The following is a 13,128-nucleotide window of genomic DNA, read 5'->3' as shown; positions in this document are numbered from 1 at the left end:
AGGCACTACTGACTACTTTCATCTCTTTTTGATCTTCATATGAGTGAAAACATACAGTAAGAACTCTTCTGTTTCTAGCTTCTTTTATTCAACATCTTTTCCTTGAGATTCATATACATTACATATATATCATCAGCTTATTTTTCCCATTGTTATACAGTATTTCCTGTATTAATATCTCATGATTTATTGATGCATTTCACTGTCTCAATTAAGGAATAGATGTTATAAGAATAATCTTGCATTATAACCTTTTATACCTCAATTTCCTTTTCTGAACCTTTTCCACACTTCAGTTTTTCTTCTCTCCCAGTCTTTCATGTTCTCATGGTGCCCTAGCCTTGACTCATATAAACTTATTGCCTAGTCTTCCTGCTTTAATGTTACCTTTTTTTGGTAAGATATATACTCTCTAAAATTAAAAAGGAACTTTTAGAATAATATCTTCATTTTAATGGAAGACGCTTCCTAGCTGAGAGGATAATCCAGGGGGAGGGGGATATCTGTTCAAACACACCTGACCGAACACATTCATTCCATCTAACGTAAAGATAGGTTAGACTTTCAAGATTCTTATCCTATATTAGTTACAATTGAGAAATAATTTCTTTCACAGAATACCAAATATGATTGGAGGTGATAATGTGATATCAAATCCTTTATCATATGCTTATCTAAAGTAAGGTGTCCATTCTCTGAGTATATCGAGGTGGTGTTGAAATAAAAGAGCAGAGATGCACAAATGCACTCTTGGAAAGGAGATGTTGTGCTTAGAGAGTGTAGAAGGAGAAAAACAAATTAGCTACAAATTCAAGAGTTAGTTATTTGAAGCATTTAAAAAATTTTAAGCCCTTTACGCAATTCCTTAAAGCTTATTAGTATGTTAAAAGTATTACAGGAACTTCAAATGTATTCCTCTGGAGAAAACGAACATGTTTCCTAAGTTCTCCCATTTAGGATTTGTAATTCTGAGTAAGCCTATTTGCACCAAATTCTGCATTTCACATTCATGTTTGGGGAGTGGTGTCTACTTTAATCTTAAAACTCATGTACGTGTGTGCTGATTTTCAGAAAAACAAACTGAATATTCAGTTATGGGTGTGGTAAGTTCCATGTTTGCACATTTGGAATTTTCCATGTGTTGAAATCCTTGCTTTACTTTCAGTTTTGGGCAGTAATAAGATCTTCCGAATAATCTCAATCAGCATGATGTATTGAGGAGGAGAGAGGGGCACTCCCCTAAAGTTATGCGCCACGAGGAAATTTCAGCACTTTTCACCATCTAGCTTATTTCAAATAAACAAAAAATGGAAGTGGTTCATGCATAATAAATCCCTGCTGTGCTATGCTGTGTTTTCATGACTAATTTCTTCACTAACCACAGCTTTGCAGCCCACAACTTTAAAACACCCGGCCTCCTTTATAAAAACATGGGCTTACTGTTAGGGTTGTGCTTTTTCCTATCCACAAACTCCCTAGTGACTTGTTAACTGTCCAAACATAAATGTCTTCAAAAGACTTATGGAAAATACAGTTGTAAGATATTTTTAGAACCATAAAGGAACCTTCCTATTTTAGAGTCAAAAATTAAAATAATAGTAAAGAGTAAGTTACTCTAAGAATTGATTTGGTACTTCTGATTTTTCCTCACAGAAATAACAGTTCTGGTAAAAACAGTGAGGAATTATCTAGTCATTACCTCATGATTGAACAGAATGACAAACCATCTCAGCTGAGATTTCTAAGTGACTTACCTGAGGCTAACAGGGGAATTTGAAGTGCTTGAACTTTATAAAGTCTGCTTTATGACTTCTTAAAAAACATAGTCTCCAGTCCAAAACACTTGTCTAATATTTTCTACTTGCTTCATTTTCTGTTAGCTCCACTAGATATTGTTACTATCTCTTGAATTATTTTTTGATCTTATAGGAAAAAAATCTCTTTTTTTCAAGTGAAATCTACTTATATAGATAACAGTGAGGTTCTGGTCAAAACCAGGAATCTTCCCTGTCAAGCTTCTCACTCCCAAGAACAGAACCAAGATTGTTCTCAAGTTTCAAATAAATATCTTAAAATTTGTAATTTGTTTTTCTACTTCAGCATTCTCCATGATTCAAGCACAACATCTTCTTTTCATTCTCAGGGGCTGAGAATCTCCTTAGGAGTCTGCTGATTGTGCAAGTGGGCAGCAGAACTGAACTAGGGTACTGACTGAATAAGTAATGAATACAGATTTTTTAAGTGTCCATTAAGGGAGAAAAAGCAAGCAAATGGCTTGAATTCTTGCAGTTCCTTGTCCCCTCTCTTCAGCCTTCATAGATAATACATAAAAGCACTTTTTCAAGCTTCAGTATTCTTGGGGTTTGCTTTGCTCATACTTCTCTCTGGGAGAATTGCACACCATCCACCTTCAGGAACTTACTTCTGTGAGCATGCTATTTTGTGTTATTCTTCCCTTCCTTACTCATTGCTAATTGGAGCAGAGCTGGATGGCAGGAATCCAATCCTTTTGCTTAATGGAGACAATCTGTTTCTTCCCACAGTAGTTAGGATTAAGGGCATGGGGAAGATAATGGTATGACTGCTTGTGCTGGAGCTAAGAGGAAGATCACATATTAATGATCTCATTCATAATTATTTTTTCCCACTGTGTTCCTAATGTTTGCATTCCTCTAGTTCAGCACTTATGGACATTTTGAACTTGCAGTTTGCATTTTATTTTGGTGTTTCTTTCTGCCTCCTTGCAATGGAAAAGAAGCTTTTGACGCTAGGTGCCATGGCTTACTCATTTCTTATCCTATTCTTTGTCTAGGATAGTGGCTAATAAATAAAGTACGAATTAAACAATTTTGCTGCTTTTTAAAAATTATATTTCTTTCCTCTTTTATTCAGTTTTTTTGTTCACCCTAGGATGTACTACAATGATCTTGTAACTTAATTCTGTTACATTTATTTATGATCCTTTTTCCGGATAATGAAGACCAATTTAAATTTTGAACATGTGTTCTGCCAACCATTGCTTCTACCTCTGAAACTCAATTGTGTATGATGTCTAATCTATCAATGATGAAAGCATGAAACAGCCTTTGTGAAATATTATTTATGCCTTCAGGTTGGGGCATTGGGTCACTGGTATTTACTTTTTGGTATGTTCCCACAACTTTGTACACCGACCTAATAATTTTATAGTTTAGATAGTGTTTATTAGTTTAGGACTAGTATACAATGTTGAGATAAGATGAAAATTCCTCTAAAGATATTTTATACGATAAAAATATAAATATACGATACATATTGAGAAAAATAAGTTACTTAAAAATTAATTTTTTTGTAGAGGTCTCCTTTAAGATTATTTCCACAAAATACTTAATGGCAGATAGTTTTGTACGAAAATACAGTGGGAAAATAAACTATTAGATGTGTAAATATCTATGTTATTTCATAAATTAATTTTTTTCTAATTATTTAAAAAGAGTAATGTGTTCCAAGAATACTTTTTCATTATCTACTACTGGGCAAGTACTATTCTATGACATGGGGATATAGCAGTTAAAAAGTAGACAAAAATCCCTGCCCTCACAGAACTTTACATCCTAGAAAGAGAAGGAAATAAAATAAATACATAAGTATAGTACTAATGACTCAGGAGAAAATTTAAAGCAGAGATTATGGAACTGTCGTGCCGCAATTTCAAATAGGGAGATGGGGCAAGGGTTAGCTCACAGGGAAGCAAGGATCTGCAGAAGGAGAGGCAAGGTACTATGTAATCATCTGGGGAAGAGCATTCTAAGATTAGGTAAAGGCAAGTCAAAAACCCTGAAGTCCTGAGCCTGGGGATTTTGAAGTAGGGAAATGAGGCCAGAGCAGTTGGAGTTGAGTAGGTTAACAGGAGGAGCACACAGGAGACTGAGGGGTGATGGTGGCTTGGAAGAGGTTATTAGCAGTGGAGGTGGTGAGGTGGGTATGGCCTTATTATGGATGTACATTTGACCCTTGAACAACAAGTGTTTGAACTGCACAGGTCCACTTATACTAGGATTTCTTTCACTAAATATATACTTTACTACTCCAGGATCTATGGTTGTTTGAATCCAGGGATGCAGACCTGGGGGTACAGAGGGCCAATTGTAAAGTTATATCCAGATTTCCAACAGTGCATAAGGCAGTTCCCCTAATCCCAGAGTTGTTCAAGGATCAACTGAACTTTGAAGTTACACCTGACAGGATTTGCTGACAATTAAATGGAAGTTATGAGAAAAAAAGAAGAATTCAGGGTGACCAGGATTTTGGTAGAGAACCTGGATTATTTATCTGTGTAAATCATGAGTAAAATACAATTGAGATCTAGCTTTACATATTTTTATTGTCCCATTGAATTTCTGGAAAGTCTGACTGAAGGTGTCAGAAAAAATTATTGAGATGAAATAACTCATTTGGCAGTATATGATTTTTCCCTTTATTACTCATGTATTTTAATATTTGAGTTGTTTAGTTTGTCTTTTCTTTCCAGCTTTGCAATTTTGTTAGTTCTACATTAACTTTTCAAGTTCTCAATTTAAAATTTTCATTGTTCTATACTCTCCTTCCTGATTGACTCACCATTTATATGAATGAAATAGGGCAGAGTCTTCAAAATATTCCAGTTAAAGCTAAACCAGTATGACCACTATGGTGTGCCTAGGGGTCCAAATTGAAACACATTCACTGATAAACATTTTTAACTAACATTGTACTCATTTTCAATATTTAATTCTTATTTGCATCCATGTTTTGTAGTAGATCAAACTTTCCCTAATTTAAAGATTAGAAAATTGAGTCACTAATAGTTAATGCACCCAGAGCTATGCAGGTATTAAGTTGTGAAATAGTGTGGAAACGGGTGGCAGAGAAATCTTTCAAGTCTGTATTATTAATACGCAAACCCAAAGTGCCCTGTTAACTACTTAGGCAGTCACAGTCTGCCTTCCAGAGTGGAAAACAAGAGCACAGTAACTTTAATTGATATATCATTTTAGTTTGTTGGTAAGATGAATAGCTACAAGTTTAACATAATTAAATTTTAGACATAAATAGTGTCCCTAGGTAACTTTTACCAATTGATATATAAATTATGCAGTTTCTTGGCAGTCTTCCATTTCTCAGTTATGACTTGCAACTTCATTTAGTGAAAACAGTGCTAGACTTATAATCAGGGGACCTGGTCTCAATCCCAGTTCTACAGTTTGCTGGTTTTGTGATCTTGAACAAATGTTATGTATTCTTTGTGTCTCAATTCCTCATTAGTAAAATTGAAAAAAATAAAACTTTGCTTGTTTCACAGTTTGTCATGGGGATCAAATAGGATAGATTATGTGAAAACCCTTGGAAAGTTAAAAAGCTCTACTGTTAATCTGCAGAATTAAAATTGTCCATTGAATTTTCTCTGGGGACTTAAAAAATTCTGTGGAGCTATATTAGCCTCTGATATTTCCAGCTTCTAGCACAATTGCATCATGCAACTTCACCCTGATTTCCTCCTCCAGGTATAGCTGCTCTTTGTTAGTCACTTTACTTTATAAGGTTAAAGTCTCAGAAAAACTTTTTTGCCTTAATGAGATTTTGCCCCAAATTCCCTCTCAGACAAAGAATTTCCAGTCCGGAATTGACTCCCAAGCTTATTTAATTTCCTTCAGGATTTACCTACCTGCAAATTCTGCTACCTCTGAGCTTGGCAAAGAGGGATCTAAGGCCATAGTTTTCTGTTCCCTTTCACATCAACACCCATTGAAAGAATTATCTACACTCCTTATCTCCAACTTCCCTCCTACCATTGTCTCCTAAATCTAGTCTAATTACACTTTCACCCCCCAGCACTTACCCAGGCTGAGCTTGATGAAGAGACTGATGATTTCTATATTGATAAATCCAGTGCTCAACTATCTGTCCTCATCATATTTGACCTATAAGCATAATTTGATAAAGTGCTTGAAAATCTTTACTCACTTGGCTTTTTTTGGTACACAGCCCTAAACTGTTTTTCTCTAGCCCCTCTCCTCAGATCTCTCCTTTTCTGCTCTTCTTCTTAATCACCAAATATTGATATGACACAGGATTCAGTCCTTGAAGCTCAACTCTTTTCTATCATCATTCACTCAGTAACTCATCTCACTTAGTCTTATGGCTTTTAATATTATCTATAGGCTTATAAATCTCAAATATTTCCTGCTGAATTTCTCTTACGCATTTTGGGCTCAGATTTCCAACTGCTGACTTTACATCTTCATGTAAATGTCTGATATCTCAAACTTATCACATCCAAAACCAAAAACAAAACTTTAGTCTTTCTCCCCAAACTTGCTCTTTCTGAATTTCTTCTTCATCTTAATAAATGTCAACTGTATTCTTCCCCTGATTACTTAAACCGAAAACAGAATCAGTCTTCATTTTCTCTTTCTGGCATCAGACTTCACATTTGAAATCATGAAAGTTTGAAGACAATGAATAGCATCTTCACACTATTGCAAACCAAGAATCATATACCAGGCAAATTATTTTTCCTTGTAAACGTGGACATATTTAAGGAAATAAAAAAAAATTCAGAAAACATATATCTCACATATTTCATTTGAAAATTATTTTTTAAATTACTCTTATAAAACTAGAGGACTCTAGATGGGGAAGAGTTTAAGAAGATTGAAAATCTCAACTACTAACTAATCTCAACTCTGTCTACCTATCTATCTATCTACGCATACACAATTATCTCTATACAGATATTCATAGATTCAAGAAATGCCCATTAGTCAGGGAAATAGTAGGATTTGCCTCAGAAAAGTTTCTAGAACTGGGTCCCTGAATCCTAGACCACTTAGTGAAATCAAGAATATGTGAAACCTGGATTAGATCATGTAGAAGAGAGTGAATTTCCTGAAGTTTTTCTATAAGCTATATTCCTCCTCCACCCAAAGAGGTAGTTGCCAGCTTTGCCACATGAAGCCTAGCAGGTGGTGGTGCTTTAAGTGGATCACTTAAGAACTTAATGCATGACCACTGTAATTTGGGGATTATCTGATCCAGAAAATCTTGAGGATAAAGAGAGCGAATCAATTCTATGGTTTCAGGGCCAGGTCAGTTGCATTAGGGTTGGAATCAGACTGTACTCTGAGTTTGTTGGAGAAGAGATTGTGTATTTCCTATAAACCAGAAATGAGCTATGCACTAGAAGACCAATGCCACTGTGGAATCTTCTTGGGACCTGGCTGATGGGTCACTCACATACAGGGACAAAGAGACTCAAGCAGCAAGAAGCCAGAGGTATATAAGGGCTTCCTAGGGGCTTCTGAAGGATTGCAAACCACCTTCTGAACTACTTATATATCAGAGTCAAAAGAAGTACAGGTGGGAGAAAACCCCAGGAATCTCAGAAGAACTTTTAGTGTCCCAGTAGAAAAAGAGATAATTCTAAACATTTGCTAGGCCCAGTACTAATTTATAACAGGAAAAAACAGTGATCAGTTCAAGTGAAAAATGTTTTATTCCCCTTATCCTTCTCTCTGCCATACTTAGAGGTAGGCAGAGCAGGAAGATAAAAAAGCCAAGGACTTCTCCTTCCAAATGTCAGAGAACGCCAACTGCTGGCAATGTGGAAAAGAAGTCTTAGTTTATAGTGAAGATTTATGTTAAATGACATCTTGGACTAGATATTTTTAATTTTTGATTTAATCTCTGTTTTCAGGGACTAAAAATCAATATAGGACCCTTGATCACCAAAAAGTTAACAGAAAAGTCAGTGAGACCTACCTAAATTTCTACCAATGGCACAGCAAAAGATTTATCAATTAAATAAATTTGAAGGGAATATGGGAGACAAAAATATATGTTACATTTTGATTACAATTTACATTCCACACATTATGTTTCTATTAGATTTATGCACAAGTACATACTTCTGACTACTATATATATGTGTATATATGTATTTCTTTCTGACTTTGACCTTTGTAAAATAAGAATCTGACAATATAATGTAGAATAACATAAAGCCACAGCTTAAAACTAAAAGATGATGATGATATTTTAACTCTGAACATTCTGTATTATATTTATGCTTGTTGTTTTTAAAATCTTACAAAATTTTAGTTAAATGATGAAGAACCAGTCCTAGCTCTTGGTTGCTTTGTTTGTGTTTATTAGAATGTTTAGGTTAGAAACACATTGTTTTTATGTTTATTTGCATGTAGAGAATAAAGTGCTCTAGGAAGGAGTGCAACTATATTTAGTAGTCAGTAGTAAATAATAGTTGCATGCAAGTAAAGGACTGTAAATTTTGAAGGTTGCCATGATGACTTGATGCTTTAAAAAAATCTAATTCATTGTTCACATTTATTTTAATGTATTTTTAGACATTATAATAGATATTATTTTATGTACATTTATTGTAATGTCATTAAAATGAATATGTTTTAGCTAACAAATATTTATAGTTCTATTTTTTATGGAATCTTCTGTAAGTGTTCTTATGGTCAAGTGGAAGAACATTTTTTAATTAAACAAATATGGACATGAGCTGAGATTTTGCCACTTAATGGCTGTTTGACTTTGAACTTTAGTTTATTCATCAGTAAAATAATTGAAAAAATAACATCGGCTCTTTAGGATTGCATACAAATATCTTTAAACTTCCTTATACTTAAAATTCCTTTCCCATATCTCTTTATTCATTAGGTAAGAAACAAAGTAACAGTAACTGACTATTCTAAAACAAGTAGATTATAAACTGGCATCTCTTCCTGTGTTATGCAGGCTTCTTTCGTAGGGTTTTCTTGCCTTATTCTTAGGTTTCTATTTAAGAATATGCATGTGGTCATAACCAAGTACTTAGCTCTCTCTGCTCTTCTCCACTATAACATTATTTTTAAACTGTTCGTTTTTTCCAGTTATAGAAAATGATATGAAGCATCGAATCTATTAAATCATTTAAAATTTGCTTCATCACTACAAAGAGGTTGGGGATAAAGTTGTTTACTTACTTTTTTCTTATTTATGAGCTTAAAATTATCAGCTTTTCTGACATTCATCTGCGCAATTGCCTAGAGGGATAATAAAACCCTTTTTCACTCACTGCAAATTCCCGTGGGGCTGAAATTCATCTGCTTTGCATTATTGTATATCCCTGCCATGTGGATAGTTTACATCACGTTAACTTTAAAAGGTACTGAAATGGTGCTTTGCAGATACAAAGGAGAAAGGAATTGGATCAACAGTCTCCAATAAACAAATGATATCCTAGTATTTAACACTGACTTATTTTAATTTATTCACTTAAAATTACCTATGTTCATTGAGAGTAAAGGGTCAAAACTAAATTTGGTTTTCTCAGAATGGTGTATCCTAGGTAAATTAATAAAGTCATTAATGCTTCCATATTCGCTGATTTAACAAATCTTATTTGCTTACAAACTATGCACTATAGAATAATAGGCTGTATGCAAAATCTGCCCTCCAAATTTTACTATATTTTTTTAATAATTGTGTTTATGGTAAATTATCATACAATGTGGGAACATTCTTTCTAATTTGATAATTTATTGGCAGATTTATTTGGTTAATGTTAAAAATTAGTGTGGAACTTTAGGCGTATGGCATTCAAGGCAATTCTTTATGTTTGGTGGGAAGAATTAGAGTGTTAGACTACAAGAAAAGACTTAACTGAATAAATTATAGCATACATCATTAGAATTATTTTACTTTTTTATTCATCCACTTATAGATTTTTTTAAAACTTCCTAAAACAGCTTAAAAAAGCAGTATTTGTGTTTAACAAAACACAAATACACTTGATATCAAAACTTCTTTCAACTATTTAAATTATTTAATGTGATTCTGTGTTTTCTTATTTGTGAAATGGAATTTTACTGCATACTTCATAGTTTATGGAGATTTTTAATTGAATTTTGAGCAATTTTGAACCTGGTTCAATGTAAGTGTTCAATAAATAAATAGTTTCAATAAAAGCTATAATAATGTGATGTTCAATATCCAGCAAGATTGTACATATTAGGAGTAAGTAAACAGTTAAAAGAATGGCAACATTGTGTATGGAAAAATTTAGTTGAACTTAAGCCAGATGATTGAAGAGAGTATTTATGATTAAGCAAAATTAGTATTATATATATATGGCCTTTTTAAGAATAACTGCGTAAGTAGACAAGTAGAAACCATTAAGGAAAACACTAATTGTTTTAACTACATAAAAATTAACATTGGTTGTCTGTGTGCAAAAAAATTACAAACAGTATAAAATCAAAACAATTAACTAGAAAAAGCATTTGCTTAATTTATTGTAAACAATAAATTTCTGTCTCTGAAAACGCTCACAAAGCAAAACCAAAAAAATGACAAATATTCCAGGTTAAAATTGAGTGAAAGGCCCCGCCCCTCCGCCACCTCCCGACTGGCATGGTGCGGCGGCCACTCGCAGACATGGGGGAGAAGCTGGAGCTGAGGCTCAAGTCGCCCATGGGGGCCGAGCCCGCCGTCTACCCGTGGCCACTGCCGGTCTACGACAGACCCCACGATGCTGCTCACGAAATCATCGCGACCATCGGGCTCAGAGATTTGGAAAGAGATAGTTTAACTGAATAGGAATGCGTGTAGGAGAAATGGAATCTCTTGCCTGAATTTCTGCAGACAGAAATAAAGAATCAGTTATGTGACTTGGAAACCAAATTACATAAAGAAGAATTATCAGAGGAGGGCTACTGGGCTAAAGTCAAATCCCGTTTAAATAAAGATTTGTCCTTGAGAACGGAGCTCATGCTTTCAGTCAGGAAGTGAATGGATGTCTAGAAAACGGGAGCCAGACAAGTGGTGAGGAGCGCAGAGTGGAAATAGCAGAGAAAAACTAGTCCCCCAGACCTGTTTCCAAACTTTGCATGCCCAGGAGAAGCGAGTCCAATGGAGAAACAGAATCAGCTGAAGTCTCATGTAGCCCCAGGATTACAAGGCAAACTACCAGGCAGACCACCATCACATCTCATTTCACAAGGGGCCCTGCCAAACGGAAACCTGAGGAAGACCCTGAAAAAGCAAAATCAGATGATTCTGTCGATGAAGACGAAAAAAGACCAGAAGGAAAAGAGACGTAGAGTTGCATCCAGAGAGCGAGTTGCTGGACTGCTCCCTGCAGAAGAACCGGGAAGAGTAAGACCAAGAACACACGTGGAAGAAGAAGAAAGAGATGATCAAGTAAAGCCTGGTCACCTCCAGGAAGAAAAGAGACTCAGAAGTCAAACCGAAGGACTAACACCTAAACAGAAATCTAAGGAGAAGCCAGACAGCGATGCGAGGCCCGGAGGAGCTCAGGCTGAAATGAATGAAGGAGAATACGAAGATGAAAAGAGACACAGAAGTGAACCCAAAGATCTAACTAGCAAACAGACACCGGAAGGAAAAGAACCTGAAAGAGTAAAACCACAAGTTTCTGATGAGAAAGATGAGGATGAAAAGATAAACAGATCCCAGATATATTACTGAAATATCTACAGAAGTGCTTCTAAAAGGAGAGGAGTCTCTTCCTAAACATCACCACTGGGCTTCCCTGGTGGCGCAGTGGTTAAGAATCCGCCTGCCAGGCCATTTCGCGGACGACGGGTGTGCGAGAGCATCTGCGGGTGCCACGCGGGAGGGGACCGGGAAGACCCAGCCAAGGGTGTGTGGATCTGAGCCTCCGCGTTTCTAACCCGAGATCTCGAAATGCATCGTGATTCCTGTCCATTGGAGTGTAAAGTTTATGTAGGTAATCTTGGAAACAATGGTAACAAGACTGAATTGGAACGAGCTGTAGGCTATTATGGACCACTCTGAAGTGTGTGGGTTGCTAAAAACCCTCCTGGCTTCACTCTTGTTGAATGTGAAGATCCCCGAGATGCAGCCAATGCTGTCCGAGAACTAGATGCGAGAACACTATGTGGCTGCCGAGTAAGAGTGGACCTGTCGAATGGGGAAAAGAGAAGTCGAAATCGTGGCTGCCTCCTTGGGGTCGTCACCCGCGAGATGATTATCGGAGGAGGAGTCCTCCACCTCGCCACAGATCTCCAAGACAGAGAAGCTTCTTCCGCAGCCAGAGCAGGTCCCTTTCTAGAGATAGGAGAAGAGAGAGATCACTGTCCCTGGAAAGAAATCACAAGCCGTCCCGATCTTTCTCTTGGTCTCCTAGCCGATCTAGGTCAAATGAAAGGGAACAGAAGACCACTTTGCAAGAGGAGTGGTGTACAGGAAATAACTTCATTTGACAGGTGTATGTACAGAAAATTCAAGTTTTGTTTGAGACTTCATAAGCTTGGTGCATTTTTAAAATGTTTTAGCTGTTCACATTTGTTTGTCTCTTGGAACAGTGACACATAAAGGTGTAATTCTCTATGGTTTGAAATGGATCACGTGAGGCATGTAATATGAAGAATTGTTACTTTACAATGTTCCCTTAAACAAAATTGAATTTGCTTTGAATTTTTAGTCTTGCCTAGACTGATAATAAAACTCTAACTCCTGACCAGCTTAAAAAAAAAAAAAAATTGAGTGAAAGACACTAATAAACATTCCAAAAAAAGAACAGCAATGTCAATAAATACTTGAAAAGATATAATAAAAATACGAGTTAAAGTAAAATATTTTATTTGTATTATATTGGCAAAATTGTTAAGAGGTTATTAAGGATGCAGAGGAAAGATTTTCCTGCTACACCTTCAGTGAGGGGATAAGATGGAGGGCAAATTCTTTCAAGAAGCAAAAAAAAAAAAAAAAAAAAGTGTGCAGAAAGCCATAAAAACCTCTTGATCTAACAATTCTAATTTCACGTAATTATTCTGAGAACATGTTTAATAATAGGAATAATTTGTACACTATTGTTTATAATAGCTATTAAAGAATAAAGCTTTTGATTTGTATTTATTATCATGAGAATATGAGCATGTTATGCTGTTCATTTTTAAATGATCAAAAATGTATTCAGAATAATCTCCTTGTTAGAAATAAGACTATGCATACATACATACACACATACATACATACCTTCTTATAGTATCAACTCATATACATATATATACACACGCACATATATATGAATATATATATGTGCTTATATAACAGGTT

General features: G+C 35.5%; 1 pseudogene; it reads left to right on the top strand.

Moving 5' to 3' along the window:
• Positions 1–11,733: 11,733 nt before the first annotated feature.
• On the top strand, positions 11,734–12,272 carry LOC102998534 (serine/arginine-rich splicing factor 3-like; annotated as a pseudogene).
• The last annotated feature ends 856 nt before the right edge of the window (positions 12,273–13,128 follow it).

This window comes from Balaenoptera acutorostrata, chromosome 7 (assembly GCF_949987535.1).
Source record: "Balaenoptera acutorostrata chromosome 7, mBalAcu1.1, whole genome shotgun sequence".
NCBI lineage: Eukaryota > Metazoa > Chordata > Mammalia > Artiodactyla > Balaenopteridae > Balaenoptera > Balaenoptera acutorostrata.
This window is presented reverse-complemented; position numbering and strand designations above follow the sequence as displayed.